General features: G+C 44.7%; 1 protein-coding gene across 3 annotated transcripts in view; it reads right to left on the bottom strand.

Annotated features, from left to right (window-relative positions):
* The window catches only part of lypd6 (LY6/PLAUR domain containing 6), a 404,421-nt gene that overhangs the window by 153,339 nt on the left and 227,903 nt on the right, over positions 1 to 23,179 (bottom strand). Inside the window, exon 1 of one of the 3 annotated variants that reach the window (XM_070874414.1) lies at positions 8,618 to 8,694. The exons of 1 other annotated variant lie outside the window; for it this stretch is intronic. The gene's annotated coding sequence lies outside the window, so the exon portion shown is untranslated. Of the gene's footprint in view, positions 1 to 8,617; positions 8,695 to 23,179 lie in introns of those variants that run through there. One more of the 3 variants, XM_070874417.1, reaches the window with a different exon arrangement.

A 23,179-nucleotide genomic window follows, 5' to 3' on the forward strand; every position in this document is an offset into this window, starting at 1 on the left:
TAAATGCAAGTTCTTTCTTTCTTCTATAACACTTAAACAACTGTTTTTGTTATTTTTCATCAAAAATGGATAGTTCCAATTTCAGCTTAATCCACCCAGCAGGAATGGTTTGGGTTCGGGTTGGATGCTCATTTATATTGTGACAAATTTTACACTTTATTCATTTCAATGGAGAGCAAAATCGGATGAGGTGTAAAATGTCGTCCGACCCAAATCCATTCCTTTCAAACCAGGCCGCTTAGATTAAAATCAGGGCTATATATCTTCCAAAAGGAAAAGATCACTGCAAGTATATTAAAATAATGTTTAGATGTTGAATTACAAGAACTGCTATCATGATAGTTTGAAGGGAACATAAAGTTTCTCAAGTGACATATTGGCCCAGAATTTGCGATGCTGATGACAGCGAACTGGCAACGTTCACCGTCATTTCGCCTTTGAAACTGGCCACAACTTCAGAATTTAGCATATGCCCAGCCCAACGTGGAAATCCTGAAGTGGCAGAATGTCATTCACTGCTCTTCTACAGGCTGTGCTGTAGATCCACCCCACTGCCCCCTTAGCGCGCCCCTCCATCCCGCCTTCCCTCCCAGAGCCGACAGTCAGCAAAATTTCTCAAATCAAGGAAACTGATTAAATTCCCCACTAAAAGTTAGACCCTTTTGGATTAGGTGTAGCTTGAGTTTTAACAGCATAGTGACTGCAAAACAAAGGTTATGGCCCTGAAATTTTAATTTTGTGGAGCATCAAATTTAACCATTTTAATAAAAAATTTAAATTTTAAGAAACTTAAACAAAAATTAGAATTTTTTTTTGAAGTTTATTTATATTTATTTCAGGTTTACCTTTTCCCCAATACGAGAGCCCCAATCTTTGTTTTGATTTCTCCGTGACATTTTTTAAAAGTTAGTTTCAAACGAGCTTCTTAACTTCCTTGTTTGCTGCCTGTGAGAATTCTGCGATTTGATTGGCTGCTTAGAGAGTCTGCTGACATCACAGTAGCTCTTCGCTGGGAATTGCCATTAACTTATGTTGATTTCAATTACGCATCGGAAAACCCGAAATTCCCACCACAGGGATCGTGAGATCTTTATGCGACGCTTACTTCGGGGCCAACAGCGAGGGCCTTCGCTTCGTCACTGACCGCAAATTCTGGGCCAATAATTCACCAACTACAATTCAAAGTCTACAATCCATGGACTGTATTCCACAGACTGGTGGGTCTAGAATGAGGAGACATAAATATGAAGTGAAATGAAAGAGATTTAGGTCAGAGTGCAAGAGAAGCTTTTTTTGCACAGAAGGTTGTGATGCTGTGGAATGAATTATCAGAGTTGGTCTTGGTAGCAAGAATAAGGAGGCCACACGCTCCTTGGAAAATAATGTCTAAATGTGGTAGAGGGGCAAAGGGATCTGGGGGTACAGATACACAGATCACTCAAAATAGTGACACAGGTTAAGGCGGCCATAAAACCAGCAATCAAAGCACGTGGGTTCATTTCTAGAGGGATAGAATTGAAAAGCAGAGAGGTTATGTTAAACTTGTATCGAACCTTGGTTAGACTACACTTGAAGTACAGTGAACAGTTCTTGTCTTCATATTATAAAAAGGATATAGAGGCACTGGAGAAGGTGCAATAAAGATTTACTATAATGATACCAGAACTGAGAGCTTAGAACTATCAGGAAAGAGTGAACAGGCTGGAGCTCTTTATTCTAGAACAGACAAGACTGAGGGGTCTTCAAGATTATGAAAGGGTTCGATAGGACAGACGTAGACAAGATGTTTCCACTTGCAGGCGAGACCAGAACTAGCGGCATTAAGTATAAGATAGTCACTAATAAATCAAATAGGGAATTCAGGAAAAATGTATTTACCCAGAGAGTAGTTAGAATGTGGAATGCACTATCACAAGGAGTACGTGAGGCGATTAGCATAGATTCATTCAAGGGGAAACTAGATAAACACATGAGGGAGAAAGGAATAGAAGAATATGTTGATGGGGTTAGATGAAGAGAGGTGGGAGGAGGCTCGTGTGGAGCATAAACAACGGCATTGAGCTGTTGGGCCAAATGGCCTGTTTCTGTGCTGTAAATAATATGTAATACTTTGTAATAGTCATTGAAGCAGCGACTCTGTCAACGTTTAATAGGTTAGATAAGTGTTTGAAGGAAAGGGAATTAAAGGGATGTGGCAAGAAAATGGGCACATGGGATTAGGACTACTGCTCGTGTGTCAGCTGTGGCTCAGTGGGTAACACACTTTCCTCTGAGTCAAAAGGTTGTGGGTTCAAGTCCCACTGGAACACAAAAATCTAAGCTGACAATCCAGTGCAGTGCTGAGGGAATGCTGCACTGTTGGAAGTGCCATCTTTTGGATGAGATGTTAAACCGAGGCCCGGTCTTGCCCTCTCAGGTGGACGTAAAAGATCTCATGACATTTTGAGAGGAAGAGCAGGGGCGTTATCCCTGGTGTCCTGGTCAATATTTATTCCTCAATCAACATAACAAAAACAGTTTATCTGGTCATTATCACGTTGCTGTTTGTGGGATCTTGTTGTGCGCAAATTGACTGTTGCGTTTCCCACATTACAACCGTGACTACACTTCAAAAAGTACTTCATTGGTTGTAAAGTGCTTTGAGATGTGTGGTGGTCATGAATGGCTCCATATAAATGCAAGTCTTTTTTTCTTTCATGTGGTGGATAAATACCAACACTGGTGTAATTTTATGACTGTAATCCACCAGCTATGAACTGTTATAACTGTAGCAACAAAAGATTTAAAATAAAACACACAAAATTCACTTGTGTTACTACAATTTTAAATAAATTCTCCCGTGCCCCGAGGAATAGACAACATTGTGTAGAATAAATCCTGAGAACATCTTTGTGTCTATGGATTATTCCAAAGCAATGGAAAATCTGGCTGTTTTTTTAAAAAACACACATTTAATTCGTTTTTCATACAAAGATCAGATCCCGAGAAAAGTAGCCCTGGTTTAGAAACAAGTCACTTGGGAATTTAAAAGCTGCAGAAGCCCCGAGGGCTCCCTGATCAGCAATCTGGCTCCTTCTGTTACATTACCTCTCTGAGTAAAGGTAATTAGCTGCCGACGATTCGCTTCTCGTGTGTCAGGACAGCAAACCCCATTAAATCTCCATGACTGACTCCCTGCAATGATTCAATCTGAATTTGCTATTTATTCTCTATTGTTGCCAAACAAAACCACTGGCTGTACTTACATGGAGTCAGTCTTCCTCACTGGTTGCTCAGCTTAATATTTATTCCATCAGTGCAAAGGACTCCATAATTCTAAAGCAAATGAGTCAAGAATTGCAGGGCAGAGGGGAAACAGGGCTATTTGCTTAACTTTTTTGAAAAAAAAATCATATTTTCTGATTGTTGACTGCCTAAGCTGAAAGGGTCCAAAATTATACTCTTCTGTAGTTTACCTTCAAAGAAAGAAAAAGACTTGGATTTATATAGCGACCATTTATTCATGACCACCGGACATCTCAAAGCACTCTACAATCAATGAAGTACTTTTGGAGTGTAGTCACTGTTGTAATGTGGGAAACGTGGCAGAAAATTTGCACAGAGCAAGCTCCCACAAACAGCAATGTGATAATGACCAGATAATCTGTTTTTGTTATGTTAAGAGGGATATTGTCCAGGACACCAGGGATAACTCCCCTGCTCTTCTTCAAAATAGTGCCATGGGATCTTTTAAGTCCACCAGAGAGAGTAAACAGGGCCTTGGTTTAACATCTCATCCGAAAGACGGCACCTCCGACAGTGCAGCACTCCCTCAGCACTGCACTGAAGTGTCAGCCTAGATCTATGTGCTCAAGTCGCTGGAGTGGGACTTAAACCCGCAACCTTCTGACTCAGAGGCGAGTGTGCTACCCACTGAGCCACAGCTGACTCTTCACCATAATCTTTAACAGTAGAAGGCCTATTAGGACAACTTAAATTCTGATGCGCATGTCAAGTGCAGAAGGGCGTCGCAGTGCACTTTAAAAGGCAGAGAGAAAGACACTGTATGCTGAACAGGAGGGTCAACAAGGCAGATCACGAGAAAGGTTTTTGGGAGGCTTGTGAGAATGGAGGAAAATGCTGAACGGCAGAAGGATTTGGAGGAGGACGACGGCTGAAAGATCACCCACCAATGGTAGAATGAATGGAGCAGGAAACGATTAAAAAGAATCACCATCAACAAACAATTTGGAATGTTATTCAAAGCGACAAACAACTTGCATTTATATAGCACCTTTAACGTCGTAAAACTATCGCAAGGCGCTTGCTTCACAGGAGCGAAATCAGACGGAAAGTGATGCTGAGCCAAAGAAGACATTAGGACGGATGAGTAAAAGCTTGGTCAAAGACGGAGGGATTAAGGGTCGTTTTAAAGGAGAAGTGCATCAACCCATGTAACCTTCCCAAGTGCTGAGTTTCAAACAAAGCAGATGCACTCTTCCCGACAACTCTAGGCTGAGAATATTCAATTCTCAAGGTTATAAACTTGAACTACATGGAAGCACAGAACTGTCTGTCTTGGAAATCTTTGCACAATAGGAAAAAAACATTGAAGGTTTTCGTTGGGCCAAAATGGTAACACAGCCCTCACGGTTCCCATGAAGCAATCTGAAGTTGCATTAACTCTTTCCCTGATTGCCTACTGACCAGCGACTGCTCACTGCGCTGCCTGCTCAGTGTGAAATGAGTTCTTCATTCTTCCATTAGATAAATGGATTTATTTTTATCTTTTGCCTGCCCCCCAAATTAGTCCGTTTTCTGATTAAGACACAAAGCTAATATGAATGCGGCAGCTGCCAGACAGGGCTCCTCGCAGACAAAAATAAACACAAATCCCTTAATTTCAGATGTTCTCCACTCCGATCCTGATTACAGATTGTCAACTTCAAAAAAAGATCAGACTCCCAACAGTGGCAGCAGATCTGTGCAGAAGATAATGCTGAGTGCTCCCTCAAACCTCAACAACTGAACACTAGCCCGGAGAGCTACCGATCAAATACTCGATGAATTGTAAAGCGGGTCCGACTAAACCCTTCCAGAAATCGCCACAAAGGCTCCCGCTTAAAAGCATATCGCCATCTTGCAATTTGCGGGGTTAATAATGACAGCCCGTGACATAATGGGGTCCATCCATTATATCTCCTGCTAACGTTTTTTTACTTTTAAAATGCGAAAGCCAATAATCATACTAAACGCTGAATGTCTCACCACCGACGTTTCTACTACATCTATATACAGCATAAGGGAGCTTCCCTCAGGAGCTAGCATGACAGCACGGGCAGCTTTGACTGACATCCCAGGTCTGAAGTCTGCCCGAGAATTACCCATGGAGGGCAAGTGCCATTTCTCCTTTACTGCCAGCATTATGTAGAAAATGGTCTTGTATATTGTCCATGGTTTCCCACAATACATACAGAATGAGTTTGTCTTTAATAAAGATCAGAAATTATTTTTAAACCAGAATTTCCAAAGATATCACTTGGATACCCACAGGACAATATCTCTACTTCGTAATACTGACCTTAGAGAAAGTTGCTTTGTGACTATGAAAGACTCTGCATCGGAGATGTGCTTGTTCTATAGTTGCTTCTCTCATGGACTGAAGCAAATGTATAAATCCAATCTGCCCCAGCAGGTTCTGCTGCTGGCTGTGAAACCAGTTATCACTTGGGGGTTTCTCCACTGCTGATTCAGTGAACAGTGAAATGACCAATTAGACCCATTGAGTATCAGCTGTATTGTAAAAACAATAACCAGGCTGGATTAAATAGAGACTCAGTTCTGATGAAAGTTCATCGACCTGAAACGTTAACTCCATTTGTCTTTCTCCACAGATGCTGCCTGACCTGCTAAGTGATTCCCCCATTTTCTCTTTTCAATTCAGATTTCCAACATCCGCCATATTTTGTTCGGGATTTATTAGAAATAGTTACCCGCAAATGGTCGATCTGCACTCAATACCAGTCCTCCTGTACTTTGTTTTGGACCTGTAAAAGATTTCGGTATTTTCCTAGCATCAGAGTGATCATTGCTTTGTGGCAAATGAACAGGTTGGGGCTCTTTTCTGTAGAAAAAGAAGAGAAGGCTGAGGGGTGACCTGATAGAGGTCTTTAAGATTATGAAAGGATTTGATAGGGTAGATGTAAAGATGATATTTCCACTTGTGGGGAGACCAGAACTGGGGGCCATTAATACAAGATAGTCACTGATAAATCCAATAGGGAATTAGAACTCAGGAGAGTGGTTACAATGTGCAGTTGAGGTGACTAGCATAGACACATTTAAGGGGAAGCTAGATAAACACAAGATGGAAACATAAATAAGAAGTTAGATGAAGCAGGTTGGGAAGAGGCTGGTGTGGCCAGTTTCTATGCTGAACATTCTATGTAAATAACTCATTATTAGATTGTGCCACAATGATTGTATTCCTATATCACTGGATCAGGATCCTCCGAGTCTAAGGGGCACACAGATATATTTATACGTTCACCGGCACGATTTCTCACTCTGTAGTTTCAATGGGAATCAAGGGGTAAACTCTCCACTGGCTGGAGTCATACCTAGCACAGAGGAAAATAGTTGAGGTTGTTGGAGGTCAATCATCACAGCTCCAGGACATCGCTGCAGGAGTTCCTCAGAGCAGTGTCTGAGGCCCAAACATCTTCAGTTGCTTCATCTCCTTTCCTCCATCATAAGGTCAGAAGTGGGGATGTTCGCTGATGATTGCACAATGTTCAGTTCCATTTGCAACTCCTCAGATAATGAAGCAGTCCATGCCCACATGCAACAAGACCTGGACGACATTCAAGCTTGGGCTGATAATTGGCAAGTAATATTCACACCATACAAGTGCCAGGCAATGACTATCTCCAACAAGAGAGAGTCTAACCAGCACCCCTTGATATTCAATGGCATTACCGTCGCCAAATCCCCCAACATCAACATCCTGGGGGTGATCATTGACTAGAAACTTAACAGGACCAGCCACATAAATACTGTGGAACAAGAGCAGGTCAGAGGCTGGGTATTTTGTGGCGAGTGTCTGACCTCCTGCAACGCCTTTCCACCATCTACAAGGCACAAGTCAGGAGTGTGTTGGAATATTCTCCACTTGTCTGGATGAATGCAGCTCCAACAACACTCAGGAAGCTCGACACCATCCAGGACAAAGCAGCCTGCATGATTGGCACTCCATCCACCACATTAAACATTCACTCCCTCCATCATCGAAGTACCATGGCTGCAGTACGTACCATCTACAAGATGCACTGCAGCAACTCACCAAGGCTTTTTTGGCAGCACCTCCCAAACCTACGACCTCTAGCACCTAGAAGGACAAGGGCAGCAGACGCATGGGATCACCACCATCACCTCCACATTCCCTGCCAAGTCACACACCATCCTGACTTGGAAGTATAGCACTGTTCCTTCATCGTTGCTGGGTCAAAATCCTGGAATTCCCTCCCTAACAGCACTGTGGGTGTACCTTCACCATACGGACTGCAACGGTTCAAGAAAGCGGCTCACCACCACCTTCTCAAGGGCAATTAGGGATGGGCAATAAATGCTGGCCTTGCCAGCGACACCCACATCCCATGAACGAATAAAAAAAAACTCATTATTGCTATTTATGCTTCAGACAGGAGGTTCACACTGGAAGTAGCAACCACCCTTTCAGATGTTGACTTATCTGCTGCGTAATTATATAATTTGTGTTTTTAACCAGGAATGCCAGCATCTTGAAAAAGAATATTAATAAGCAGCACCCTTTTTAAAGCAGAACATGTTAAACCCATCTTAAATCCTGACCATGAAAAACGGGACTCAAAGACGCAGATATCGTGGACACTTGGAAGCACACAGCCTGGACACATATTCTCTGGACGCCATAAAACATAGTCCGCACCTGTGTACGTAACCCGTTGACATAATAGAATTAGTCACGGATATGAAGTGTGACAGGTGATGCCTCAGATTAATCTACACATAACTGCCCATTTCAAACTTGCAACAGTGCAAAAAAAAAAGCCAGAAACTGCAGTACTTTTAGAATGGGATCCACACCCCTTTGTTTTCAGTGGGAGAAGGCTCCCAGTATGACATGCGATACACAATATATTCAGATCCCTGTGCCACCCACATCATCTACTTTACATAATCGCTGAGTCTGACTGATTAAAATAACTTATTCCATGGAACAAATATACAGGATATGTGACAGCATAGTAGTGTCTGGGTACTTGAGGCAGATAAAGCTGAAGGTTCTGATTCATTTGTCCGCAGTCTCAAAACCCTGTACAGTAACTATATAGATATATGAGCACAATGAATTTTGACCCATTTACAAAATACTAGGATCACCCAAACACTGAAAGCTGTAAAAAGATCTCCAGAAAAAAAACGCAACCCCATTAACAAATGCAGTTTCATTTAATTTAAGGACTCAAAATTTACTAAAAGCCACATATAATTACAGCCGCACTAATAAACACGAGAGCTATCTGGTACTACCGACCTCACTCAACAACTCGGTGTCAGGAAAAGACGGAAGAAAATAGATCTTATGCCTTTTACTTACCCCCCAAAACACCCACATTTAATAAACTGGTTTTATTCCATAGATTAAGATCGCATGACCACGGCTCCGGCTTTTTTACATGAATGCAACGCTGCCCGACTTCAGTGGAAAGTGTTGTCTGTGGTCTTTTTTCCTTCAACTCCAGCTTTGAAGTGGCGGGTCGCCTGTGCTCGCTCTGTGTGCACTGCTGTCAGTTATCCTAACCAATCGACATTCCCAGTGGGCGGCTGAGCAGAAGGGCCTCCCTCCGATTGGCTCCCAATTAGCACAGCACTCCCCGTCTGCCTTGTCTCTCCCTGCCAGCTCCTGAGCAGCAAGTCAACTTATCAGGTTTGTAATTGTGAATGAAGTCGTCTGCTCTCTCATGACAAATTAATCCTCGGAGGGCACTTCTAAGTTTGCTAACCTAATACGTGTTTCTGCCTCTGGCTATAACTTGATTCCCCCACCCTCTTTCCTCTCCAGCTACTTTGAACCCAGCACAAGCGCGAGCTTTTTGTTCATACTAGTACGGCGTTAGTTCCCAGATAATTAACTCCTTTAAAGAAATACTTGGATTTATATAGCGCCTTTCACGACCAGCAGACGTCTCAAAACGCTTTACAGCCAATGAAGTAGTTTTGGAGTGTAGTCACTATTGTAATGAGGGAAACGCTGCAACATATTGTGCACAAGCAAGCTCCTACAAACAGTAATGACCAGATCATTTTTTTTTGTTATATTGATTGAAGGGTAAATATTGGCCAGGACACCGTGGAGAACTCCTCTGCTCTTCGAAATAGTGCCATGGGATTTTTTACGTCCACTTGAAAGAGCAGACGGGACTCAGTTTAACATCTCATCTGAAAGACGGCACCTCTGACAGTGCAGCACTCCCTCAGCACTGCACTGGAGTGTCAAATTAGATTTTCTTGTGCTCAAGTCCCTGGAGTGGGACTTAAACCCACAATCTTCTGACTCCGAAGTGCGAGTGCTATCCAGAGTCACAGCTGACACTGCAAAGAGTTCACCACCCGCCCCCCATAAAATTAAAGGTGCTTCTACATTTGGTGCTTTTGTACTTGAGGTCACAGGACAGAAATGTGTGCATCCGAGAAGGCGCCGAACACTTCGAGTCTCTTCGCCGGGAGCACACGGAAGCCAAGTACAAACAGCGGAAGGAGTGTACGACAAAAGTATTTCTTTGGCTTTAAAGCACTTTGGGATGTTTGGAGGTCATGAAAAGCGCTGTATAAATTTAAGTCCTTTATTTCTTTCTTTCATTCTCAGCAACAAGCAGGCTAATGTTAGGTTTATGGTCGGATTTAGTCGGGGGGATGCTGTATGGTAAAAGTCTGTTAATTCTCAAATCTGCAGTGCTCTCCACTAGAATCAGAAAAATTCCAGTAGATAATTATGATTCACATTTGCCGTTTAAAAAAAGATACAATCCATTGACTATGATACCGGAGGAATAATCCTTCAGGGTATAGAGCATTTAAGGCGTAACAGACTTTGATCTAAACTCATGTTTTACTAAACTTAAAGCTAGCCTGGTATGATTATTAAATAGTTCACCCCAAATGGAATGGGTAAATTGACAGCAAAAAAAAAAAATCTGTGCTGTTCCTAAATTCTTTTTAAAAATATTTTAGTTATTTCCTACCCAAGTCCTTTATTTCTCTTCCAGCATTCTCTGAAGTCAAGAAGCCAGTTGAATGATCTGATCCCAGGCTCAGGCAGTGTTGGTTGACAATGTTTGCAAACGTGGTGCACAAGTTATCGATTCTTGTTTGGTCATTGTGTCCTGACCAGTTGTGTCTTGACCTCACTTGACATCTTCCCATTGTGGAAGCTGAGACCAAGAGATGACAACCAGGATGGGGGAGTAGAAGAAGGGAGGAATCATGGGCACATGCCGTTCAAACGTACTGTGCCATCCAGCTGCGATCATAACTCTAATTATAGCTTCAATCTTTAGTTTAGGGTGATGTTTCTGACTGCTCTTGTAGGGAAAGGTGGAGTATTTTTGCATCTTCCATTTGTACTTTGTCAGCATTTCTGTTTTTACAATCTAATTGTTATTATTCAGGCTATTTTTAAGTTGTCAAATATTGTGCACAACATTTGTGTCATCGAAGGAAAATTGTCAGCTTGCCCAGAGACAATCCCATCCAGTGGAATTTGTCTACAACAGACAGGAATGGATTCTCAAGCCATAACTTGTACTATAACAAGGATTTAGTTTTTGCCCTGTAAGTACTGAATTCCTTTGCAGCACAAAACAAGGTCTATACAACCAACAAAAACTCAAATCCTGTTCTGAGGCTGCTTTCAGGTGTTCCTTTCTAAGACTGTGACCACCTGTCACTAGCAAGCTGATGCCCAGCAAACACTTGATCCCAAAGGATCACGCATTCCATCAGTATCCCCCCACCCCTTCCACCTCCTAAAAAAAGGCATCAAGTTCCTGCTTGCTGTCTGGGCCTTGTACGTTCAAGGCTGAGCATGAGAGGTTGTTAAGCAAGTCTGGTATGAAGCCTAGACTGACAGTGCACTTATCAGAGGAGTCTGGTCCTGGATATCTGAGCTGTGATCAAGGTTAACCCTGACCTATGGCAAATCTCAAGCTACAGCTCCTACAAGGTTTTACAATGTTGTTTCATCCACTTGTGTCCTTTTCAAGCTAATAATTAAAACTATTAGCGTGCACATCAATTGACTCCTGCACCTATTTTCTATGTTTCTACGTACCATAGAAAGCCAACCTTATTTAAAACTCGACCACGATGGTCACTGAACACCAGTTACATCGACAACATTTCTAACTTTTGTGCAGCACCTTATTTTTATATGTTATTGTAGAAACATTTCAAGCTCTCTCGGATTTTGGAATGATACACACTACATTACAAATTGCACTATACTTGTACAGATTGAAAATCTTAGTTAACGTAGCTCTAAATAATTGAGTGATTCTTTGATGACAGGGGCTGGGGGAACATGCTGTGGGTGAGGGCTAGAGTTTCATTGACACTGGGTCAAGGTAGAGGCAGCACCTTGTAAATTCCTCCTCCCACTTCAGTCACCATTACAAAAGCATGCAGTTGATATGTCTGTGCTATTCAGTAACAAATTACCAGGAAGCATGCAACGGTGACCACGGCAGTATTTCCCTGACCTTCTCTGGGGCTGTGTTTTGCCTCTATGCAAGAGCTTCTCCGATGGCCCAGGTCAACCTAGGACCTCAGCATGTGTGCAAGTATGAAACCATATCAATAAACTATTATGTATGTAAACATTACCAATGTGTAAGACTTGCCACCAGGGGGTGCACCCATGGGAGACCCAAGGGTCACCTGCACACCCTGGGCAAGCAGATATAAAAGGCAGTCTACCATGCTGCCTCCTCACTCTGGAGTTACAATAGAGACCAAGGTCACAACAGTTTGAGCTTAAGATATATAGTCTTGTGGAGTTATTCTAAACATAACATAAACCACCAAAAAAACCAGCAGATAACTGCATCTAGTGGCACTCAGATCATCTTCCATTCGTGGATTGCTGAGTTAGCCGAGTTCAAGCCAAGTGACACTGGTGGGCACAATGTGCCTCGAAGTCCCCAGCTTATGGAGGAACAAGGTAGGCCAGGGTTTCACTATCCAGCTGGAGAGCCAGGTGTGCAGATGTCAACCGAGGACAGAATGAAGCTGGTCAGTGATGGCTTTCGTAGTCGGACAGCTAATCGACGTTTACTGCACAGGCTTGTATTTGAATAATGAGCCCATTGAGTCATCACCTTTCACGAGGAAAGTAGGAAAATGAAAGGATCAAATATTTCAGAAGAAAAATTCAATCACAATGTCCAAATGCTAATGGTAATAATGAGGTCACAGGCACTGACCTAGCATTTCAATCACTAGTGTCTGTTCAGCAACTGGCTTTGTGCCAACATGAAAACTGAATGTGGGAAAATCATAAAAAAATACGCATTCCTTGTCCTTTTCTACTGATAACATCAGATAAAGCAGCCAAAGAAAGCTCCGTTTCCTCCTACATTTTCTCTTGGAGGATGGGGAATATGCCGACTGAATTTCAGAACCCGAATTAAAGAATTATTCCAGAGTAAGGAGCAGCATTGGCCTTATTTGAAAATCGAATTAAAAAAAAATTGATTGTAGACAGTCTCAGAAGATCCAATCTGACAGGTTCCCTTACAAAGAGGGTGGCTTAAATTATTTTTTTTGCTGGCAAACCTTTGGTTGTGAGGGGGGGGGAGGGAGTCTAAGCTATGATCCCAGTCTGGAGGCCTTGGTGGACCATACAACCATCAACGGGTCAGCCAGCATGGACCAACACTGCCAATGAAAGGACAAGACAATGGAATGCTCCCATTTGGAGCCCACACCCCTGACCCCACCCACTTACAGCGATGGGCTTGTCAGGGTAGGTGGAGGCTCCTCTAAGATCATTCCGGAAACCTTGGCAGTAGACTGGGACCTGTCATGACTGGGACCTGTCATAACTGAGCTCCAAGCTCGTTTCTGGCATTTCCGACAGACTCCCATGAGTTGCAACCAGAACCACCATGGATTTCTAGGAGTAATTTCTTTAAGCAGACTTTGAGCAAACAGAATGAATGCTCACTGATGCATAAATTACCAACAAGCTAAGGCCATTCCTTTCAGCTCCTGCCAACAACTACCCTGTCTCTCGCTCCACTTCCATCAACCTGCCTGGCTGCCCTTGCAGGCTGAATCCACATCGAGTCCGTTTCTAAGACTGCATACTTCCACCTCTGGAGCATTGCTCGCATCCATCTCTGCCTGCGTCAGCTGTGGCTCAGTGGGTAGCACTCTCGCCTCTGAGTCAGAAGGGTCTGGGTTCAAGTCCAACTCCAGGAACTGGAGCACAAAAATCTAGGCTGACACTCTGGTGTAGTGCTGATGGACTGCTACACTGTCGGAGGTGCCGTCTTTCAGATGAAATGTTAAACCGAGGCTCCTTCTGCCCTCTCAGGTGGATGTAAAAGATCCCATGGCACTATTTTGAAGCAGATCAGGGGAGTTATCCCCAGTGTCCTGGCCAATCAACACAACAAAAAAACAGATTATCTGGTCATTATCACATTACTGTTTGTGGGAGTGCCGACACTCCAAAAGTCATCATCATAGGCAGTCCCTTGGAATCGAGGAAGACTTGCTTCCACTCTAAAACTGAGTTCTTAGGTGGCTGAACAGTCCAATACGAGAACCACAGTCCCTATCACAGGTGGGACAGAGAGTCGTTGAGGGAAGGGGTGGGTGGGACTGGTTTGCCGCACACTCTTTCCACTGCCTGCACTTGGTTTCTGCATGCTCTTGGCGACGAGACTCGAGGTGCTCAGCACCCGGATGCACTTCCTCCACTTATGGCAGTCTTTAGCCAGGGACTCCCAGGTATCGGTGAGGATGTTGCATTTTATCAGGAGGCTTTGAGGGTGCCCTTGAAACATTGCCTCTGCCCACCTTTGGCTCGTTTGCCGTGAAGAAGTTCCGAGTAGAGCGTTTGCTTTGGGAGTCTCGTGTCAGGCATGCGAACAATGTGGCCTGTCCAACGGAGCTGATCCAAGTGTGGTCAGTGCTTCGATGCTGGGGATGTTGGCCTGGTCGAGGACGCTAATGTTGGTGTGTCTGTCCTCCTAGGGGATTTCTAGGGGATCTTGCGGAGACATCGTTGCTGGTATTTCTCCAGCGATTTGTGGTGTCTACTGTATATGGTCCATGTCTCTGAGCCATAGAGGAAGGCAGATATCACTACAGTCCTGTAGACCATGAGCTTGGTGGCAGGTTTGAGGTCCTGATCTTCGAACACTTTTTTCCTCAGGCGGCCGAAGGCTGCACTGGCGCACTGGAGGCGGTGTTGAATCTCATCGTCAATGTCTGCCCTTGTTGATAAGAGGCTCCCAAGGTATGGGAAATGGTCCATGTTGTCCAGGGCCTCGCCATGGATCTTGGCGACTTGGGGGGCAGTGCTATGCAGCGGGCCCAGGCTGGTGGAGGACCTTTGTCTTACGGATATTTAGTGTAAGGCCCGTGCTTTCATACGCCTCAGTAAAGATGTTGACTATGTCCTGGAGTTCAGCCTTTGAATGTGCACAGACGCAGGCGTCATCCGCGTACTGTAGCTCGACGACAGAGGTTGGGGTGGTCTTGGATCTGGCATGGAGACAACGAAGGTTGAACAGGTTCCCACTGGTTCTGTAGTTTAGTTCCACTCCAGCGGGGAGCTTGTTGGGTGTGAGGTGGAGCATGGCGGCGAGAAAGATTGAGAAGAGGGTTGGAGCAATGACGCAGCCCTGTTTGATCCCGGTCCGGACATGGATTGCGTCTGTAATGAATCGGTTGGTAAGGATCATGGCTTGCATGTCGTTGTGGAGCAGGCGGAAGATGGTGACAAACTTTTGGGGGCAGCCGAAACGGAGGAGGACGCTCCTTAGACCCTCACAGTTGACGGTGTCAAAGGCCTTTGTAAGGTCAAAGAAGGCCATGTACAAGGGTTGGTGCTGCTCCTTGCATTTTTCTTGCAGCTTTCGCGCCGTAAAAATCATGTCCGTTGTACCCCGTAGGGGACGAAATCCACATTGTGACTCCGGGAGGAGCTCCTCAGCCACAGGGAGAAGACGGTTGAGGAGGATTCTAGCGACGACTTTCCTAGTGGTTGATAACAGGGAACCTCTGTAGTTGCCGCAGTAGGACTTGTTCCCTTTTTTAAAGATGATCACGCTTACTGCATCTCTGAGATCTCACGGCATGCACTCCTCCTTCCAGATGAGAGAGATGAGGTCAGAGAACTAAGCTAAGAGAGCTCTATACAGTCAGCGGCTCACTGCTAACCTGGAGTGCCTTGATGACCCCGAGACGCAGAATGCCCACAGCGCTTGGTCTGCCCTCCAGGCCTCCATAACCAGTATCTGCAAAGAGACGCTCGGTCACTCAACCAGGAAACACCAGGACTAGTTTGATGAGAATAACCAGGAGATCCAAAAGCTAATAGATCGCAAGCGCAGGGCATTTCTGAGCCTAAAAAACAATCCAACTCGGGAGCAGCATTACAGACGGCTTAAGGCCAACAAAAAACCCGCGATTTAAAGAACAGATGGTAGATGGAGAAAACACAGCAGATACAGCAGCTGGCCAACAGCCATGATGTGCGAGGATTCTTCACCACATTTCAGTCCATCTACGGCTCAAGCACCCAGGACATGGATTGAGAACTGGTTGTCAGACAGGAAGCAAAGAGTAGGAGTAAATGGGTACTTTTCAGAATGGCAGGCAGTGACTAGTGGGGTACCGCAAGGTTCTGTGCTGGGGCCCCAGCTGTTTACACTGTACATTAATGATTTAGATGAGGGGATTAAATGTAGTATCTCCAAATTTGCGGATGACACTAAGTTGGGTGGCAGTGTGAGCTGCGAGGAGGATGCTGTGAGGCTGCAGAGCGACTTGGATAGGTTAGGTGAGTGGGCAAATGCATGGCAGATGAAGTATAATGTGGATAAATGTGAGGTTATCCACTTTGGTGGTAAAAACAGAGAGACAGACTATTATCTGAATGGTGACAGATTAGGAAAAGGGGAGGTGCAAAGAGACCTGGGTGTCATGGTACATCAGTCATTGAAGGTTGGCATGCAGGTGCAGCAGGCGGTTAAGAAAGCAAATGGCATGTTGGCCTTCATAGCAAGGGGATTTGAGTACATGGGCAGGGAGGTGTTGCTACAGTTGTACAGGGCATTGGTGAGGCCACACCTGGAGTATTGTGTACAGTTTTGGTCTCCTAACCTGAGGAAGGACATTCTTGCTATTGAGGGAGTGCAGCGAAGGTTCACCAGACTGATTCCCGGGATGGCGGGACTGACCTATCAAGAAAGACTGGATCAACTGGGCTTGTATTCACTGGAGTTCAGAAGAATGAGAGGGGACCTCATAGAAACATATAAAATTCTGACGGGGTTAGACAGGTTAGATGCAGGAAGAATGTTCCCAATGTTGGGGAAGTCCAGAACCAGGGGTCACAGTCTAAGGATAAGGGGTAAGCCATTTAGGACCGAGATGCGGAGGAACTTCTTCACCCAGAGAGTGGTGAACCTGTGGAATTCTCTACCACAGAAAGTTGTTGAGGCCAATTCACTAAATATATTCAAAAAGGAGTTAGATGAGGTCCTTACTGCTAGGGGGATCAAGGGGTATGGCGAGAAAGCAGGAATGGGGTACTGAAGTTGAATGTTCAGCCATGAACTCATTGAATGGCGGTGCAGGCTAGAAGGGCCGAATGGCCTACTCCTGCACCTATTTTCTATGTTTCTATGTTTCTATGACCCCACCCGACTGCTGGCCAAGAATGGGGAGATACTCATCAAGGACACCGAGACAGTCAGGATCTGCTGGAAGGAGCACTTCGAAGATCTCCTCAACCGAGACTCTGCCTTAAATCCAAAAGTACTTCATTAGTGACCGAGGGTTTAGTGAGAAGGAGGAACTGAAGGAAATCCTTATTAGTCAGGAAATTGTGTTAGGGAAATTGATGGGATTGAAGGGCGATAAATCCCCAGGGCCTGATAGTCTGCATCCCACAGTATTTAAGGAAGTGGCCCTAGAAATAGTGGATGCATTGGTGATAATTTTCCAACAGTCTGTTGACTCTGGATCAGTTCCTATGGACTGGAGGGTAGCGAATGTAACAACACTTTTTAAGAAAGGAGGAAGAGAGTAAACGGAGAATTATAGACTGGTTAGCCTGACATCAGTAGTGGGAAAATGAAATAGCAGCACATTTGGAAAGCAGTGACAGGATTGGTCCAAGTCAGCATGGATTTATGAAAGGGAAATCATGCTTGACAAATCTTCGAGAATTTTTTGAGGATGTAACTAGTAGAGTGGACAAGGGAGAACCAGTGGATGTGGTGTATTTGGATTTTCAAAAGGCTTTTGACAAGGTCCCACACAAGAGATTGGTGTGCAAAATTAAAGCACATGGTATTGGGGGTAATATACTGACGTGGATAGAGAACTGGTTGGCAGACAGGAAGCAGAGAGTCGGGATAAATGGGTCCTTTTCAGAATGGCAGGCAGTGACTAGTGGGGGCCGCAGGGCTTAGTGCTGGAACCCCAGCTATTTACAATATACATCAATGATTTTGATGAAGGAATTGAGTGTAATATCTCCAAGTTTGCAGATGACACTAAGCTGGGTGGTGGTGTGAGCTGTGGGGAGGATGCTAAGAGGCTGCAGGTTGACTTGGATAGGTTAGTTGAGTGGGCAAATGCATGACAGATGCAGTATAATGTGAGGTTATCCACTTTGGTGGCAAAAACATGAAGGCAGAATATTATCTGAATGGTGGCAGATTAGGAAAAGGGGAGGTGCAACGAGACCTGGGTGTCATGGTACATCAGTCATTGAAAGTTGGCATGCAGGTGCAGCAGGCAGTGAAGGCGGCAAATGGCATGTTGGACTTCGTAGCTAGTGATTTGAGTATGGGAGCAGGGAGGTCTTGCTGCAGCTATACAAGGCCTTGGTGAGGCCTCACCTGGAATATTGTGTTCAGTTTTGGTCTCCTAATCTGAGGAAGTACAGTGAAAGTTCACCAGACTGATTCCCGGGATGGCAGGACTGACACATGAGGAGAGACTGGATCGACTGGGCCTATATTCACTGGAATTTAGAAGAATGAGAGGGGATCTCATAGAAACATATAAAATTCTGACGGGACTGGACAGGTTAGATGCAGGAAGAATGTTCCTGATGTTGGGGGAGTCCAGAACCAGGGGTCACAGTCTAAGGATAAGTGGTAAGCCATTTCGGACCGAGATGAGGAGAAACTTCTTCACTCAAAGAGTTGTTAACCTGTGGAATTCTCTTCTGCAGAGAGTTGTTGATGCCAGTTCGTTAGATATATTCAAGACGGAGTTGGATATGGCCCTTATGGCTAAAGGGATCAAGTGGTATGGAGAGAAAGCAGGGAAGGGATACCGAGGTGAAGGATCAGCCATGATCTTATTGAATGGTGGTGCAGGCTCGAAGTGCCGAATGGCCTACTTCTGCATGTATTTTCTATGTTTCTATGTTGATAAGTGCTTTGAGACATCCAGTGGTCGTGAGAGGCGCTATATAAATGCAAGTCTGTCTTTTCTTTCTTCCATCCTATTAAAAGCAGACATGCTTTTGGAAAAGCATCATTTAATCAAGCAGAGTCAGCATGGTTTTGTGAAAGGGAAATCATGTTTGACAAATTTGCTTGCCTTCATTGAGAATGTAACACGCAGCATGGATAAGGGAGAACCAGTGGATGTGGAGTATTTGGTTTTCCAAAAGGCATTCGATCACGTGCCACATAAAAAGTTACTACACAGGATAAAAGTTCACAGGGTTGGGGATAATATTGGGCTCAAGTTTCAGCCTGAGTTGCTCCTATTTTTTTGGAGCCACTAGTTTAGAATGGAGCATCTTAGAAATTGCAATACTCGGCATTTAGTTTGCTCCAGTTCTGAGTTAGAATAGTTTCATTTTAGAACAGAGTTTTTTTTTCAAAAGGGGGCGTGTCCAGCCACTTACACCTATTTTACAATTTTAGGCAGCAAAAACTTACTCCAAACTAACTTAAAATGGACTAAGTGTAGATTTTTGTACGCTCAGAAAAATCTTGCCTACACTTATAAATCAGGCGTAGGGAACGAGAGATGGGGGAGCGGGGGGGGGGGGGGGGCAGGGGCGCAGAGAAGGGGGGTTTACAAACATTAAACACTTCACTTTTACAAATAAAGAGCCATCATCAATAATAAATGATAAATAAATCAACAAATCAATCAAAAATAAAAAAAATAATAAAAATTCAATCAATAAATAAAAAATTATGTTTCTACTCACCGACTGCAGCACTGGGAGCCCTCCAACAGTGTGCTGGGTGGACAGGGCCCCCCCCCCCCCAGTGTCTCTCTCTCTCTCTCTGTGTCTCTCTGTGTTTCTGACAGTGGGGGGAAGAGATGGGGGAGGGGGGAGGGAGAGGGAGGAGGGGAGAGAGAGGGAGAGGGGGGGGAGAGGGAGAGGGAGAGGGAGGGGAGGAGAGGGAGGCTGAATGGGCTCTGCAGAAGACGTAGAAGCTGGGCCGCCGAAGGTGGGGATGGGGGAGGGGTAGCGGGAGCTGAACGGGAGGGAGGGAGGAAGGCCCGAGTCGGATCTTCGCCCTGGGAGCCCATTCGGCCAGGACTAGGGGCCATGTGCATCAGGCCCCTCCCTCGCAGCCTCGGGGACCTGGAGCTACTGCACATGCGTGCACACTCTAGTGCGCATGTGCAAAGGTCCTGGCACTGTTTTCAGCGCAGGGACCTGGCTCCGCCCCCGACCACTTGTGCTGCGCCACGCCAAGCACAAAGATGTCCTGAAGAGACCGGAGAATCACAAGGTAAATTTTCAGCGCCCTTTTTATTCCAGAAAATCGGCGCACCTTATGGAGGTGCGCCATTCTTACAGAGGGCGGAAATTTGGGCCCATAGTATTGTGGATAGAGGATTGGCTAACTAACAAAGTACAAAGAGTCGGCATAAATGGATCATTTTCCAGCTGGCAAACAGTAACTAGTGGGGTGCCACAGGGATCGGTGCTGGGGCCTCAACTATTAACAATCTATATTAATGACTTGGATGAAGGGACTGAGTGTAATGTAGCCAAGTTTGCTGATGATACAAAGATGGGTGGGAAAGCAAATTGTGAGGAGGACACAAATCATCTGCAAAGGGATAAAGACAGGCTAAGTGAGTGGGCAATACTTTGGCAGATGGAGTATAATGTGGCAAAATGTGAGGTTATCCACTTTGGCAGAAAAAATATAAAAGCAAATTATAATTTAAATGGAAAAAAAATTGCAAAGTGCTGCTGTACAGAGGGACCTGGGGGGTCCTTGTGCATGAAACCCCACAAAAAGTTAATATACAGGTACAGCAAGTAATCAGGAAGGCAAATGGAATGTTGGCCTTTATGGCAACGGGAATGGAGTATAAAAGCAGACAAATCCTGCTACAAACTGTACAGGGTATTCGGGAGGCCACACCCAGAGTACTGCGTACAGTTTTGGTCTCCGTATTTAAGGAAGGATATATTTGCATTGGAGGTTCAGAGAAGGTTCACTAGGTTGATTCCAGAGATGAGGGGCTTGACTGATGAAGATAGGTTGAGTAGGTTGGGCCTATACTCATTGAAGTTCAGAAGAATGAGAGGTGACCTTGTCGAAACATATAAGATAATGAGGGGGCTTGACAAGGTGGATGCAGAGAGGATATTTCCACTCATAGGGGAAACTAAAACTAGGGGACATAGTCTCAGAATAAGGGGCCGCCCATTTAAAACTGAGATGAGAAGGACTTTCTTCTCTCAGAGGGTTGTAAATCTATGGAATTCTCTGCCCCACAAATTGAATATATTTAAGACAGAGATAGATTTTTGAGCGATAAGGGAATAAAGGGTTATGGGGAGCGAGCAGGGAAATAGAGCTGAGTCCATGATCAGATCAGCCATGATCTTATTGAATGGCAGAGCAGGCTCGAGGGGCCGTATGGCCTACTCCTGCTCCTATTTCTTATGTTCTTATGTTCAATCACAATATAAAGGACAAGTTCATTATCTTATTCAAAACCGTCAAATGCCTATTTTATAATCCTGTCCTGCTAATATAGCCTTCATAGTCGGATCAGAGAGGGTCACTTTTAGTTTCAACAAGGGACACCCACATAATATACAATTTATATTAAGAATATTATATTTTGTACAAAGAATCTACAAAGGGATATAGATAGGCTCAGTGAGTACTGAGCCAAAATTTGACAAATGGACTATAATGTGGGAAAATGTGAAGTTATCCACTTTGGTAGGAAAAATAATAAAGCAAATTATTATTTAAATGACTACAAAATGCTGCCGTATAGAGGGATCTGGGGGTTCTTGTTCATGAAACACAAAAAGTTAGCATGCAGGTACAGCAAGTGATCAGGAAGGCAAAGGGAATGTTGGCCTTTATTGCAGGGAGGATGGAGTATAGCTGTAGGGAAGTCCTGCTCCAACTGTACAGGGCGTTGGCAAGACCACACATGGCGTACTGCATACAGCTTTGGTCACCTTATTTAAGGATCATCATCATAGGCAGTCCCTCAAAATCGAGGAAGACTTGCTTCCACTACAAAATTGAGTTCTCAGGTGACTGAACAGTCCAATACGGGAATTACAGTTTCGGTCGCAGGTGGGACAGACAGTCGTTGGAGGAAAGGGTGGGTGGGGAGTCTGCTTTGCCGCATACTCCTTCTGCTGCCTGCACTTGTTTTCTGCATGCTCTCTGTGACGAGACTCGAGGTGCTCAGCACCCTTCCAGATGCTATTCCTCCACTTAGGGCGATCTTTGGCCAGGGACTCCCAGTTGTTGCCGAGGATGTTGCACTTTATCTTGCATTGGAGACAGTTCAGAGACGGTTGATTCTTGAGATGAAGGGGTTGCCATATGAAAATAGGTTGAGCAGGTTGGGCCTATACTCATTGGAATATAGAAGACTGAGAGGTCATCTTATTGAAACATATAAGATTCTGAGGAGGCTTGACAGGGTAGATGCAGAGAGGATGTTTCCCCTCATGGGGGAATCTAGAACTAGAGGGCATAGTTTCAGAATAAGGGGTCACCCATTTAAAACAGAAATGAGGAGGAATTTCTTCTCTCAGAGGCTTGTGGAGCTGGGGAGGCTGGGTCTTTGAATATATTTAAGGTGGAGAAAGACAGAATTTTGAATGATGAGGGAGTCAAGGGTTATGGGGAGCGAGCAGGGAAGTGGAGTTGAGGCCAGGATCAGATCAGCCATGATCTTATTGAATGGCAGAGCAGGCTCGAGGGTCTAAATGACCTACTCCTGCTCCTATTTCTTATGATCACACACACACACACACACACACACACCCCAGACTGCAGCATTCCAAAAACAAATTTTTGCATACACATTTTCTGAAGACATTCATTTTGCTGCTGCTATACTTTATTTGCACAATTCCCTAATAAATGTAATTACCAGTTAGTGTTCAGTCATGCATAATGCAAAGGCAGCTTGTGAGTCATGGGTAAAGGTGGCCAGGTTTATTCCAGTTGAGCAAGAACACGGACCTTTCCTGTAGAGTTCATTGCTAAGTGCGCAGCTTCACCGCAGTACTTTCCCCCACCTTAACAACGACAATATGGCTAGAATACCATTGCGGTCAATTCTGAAAGTACCATTGATCTCTGCAGTCCCTTTCAGTACACACAGTTGCCAGCATCTGGTTACCAAAATCTGGATCAGGCAGAGTTACAACTGAGGGAGCAGCAGAGACAGCAGTGAAGCAGGCTTGTGGCAAGAAGGAAGAAGACAGTAGGTAGGCCTTGGAGGAGCATCATGGGATGTGTGATGGAAAAGCAAGCCAGGAAAGGACATGTGAGGGCTGAGAGTGTGCAGGTTGGGTAGAGTCATGATGGGGTTGGGAGGGCGCAGGGAGAGATGGTGTCTGGATAGGTTCATAGTGATGGAAGGGATGGTAGTT

This window comes from Pristiophorus japonicus, chromosome 3 (genome assembly GCF_044704955.1).
Source record: "Pristiophorus japonicus isolate sPriJap1 chromosome 3, sPriJap1.hap1, whole genome shotgun sequence".
Lineage (NCBI taxonomy): Eukaryota > Metazoa > Chordata > Chondrichthyes > Pristiophoridae > Pristiophorus > Pristiophorus japonicus.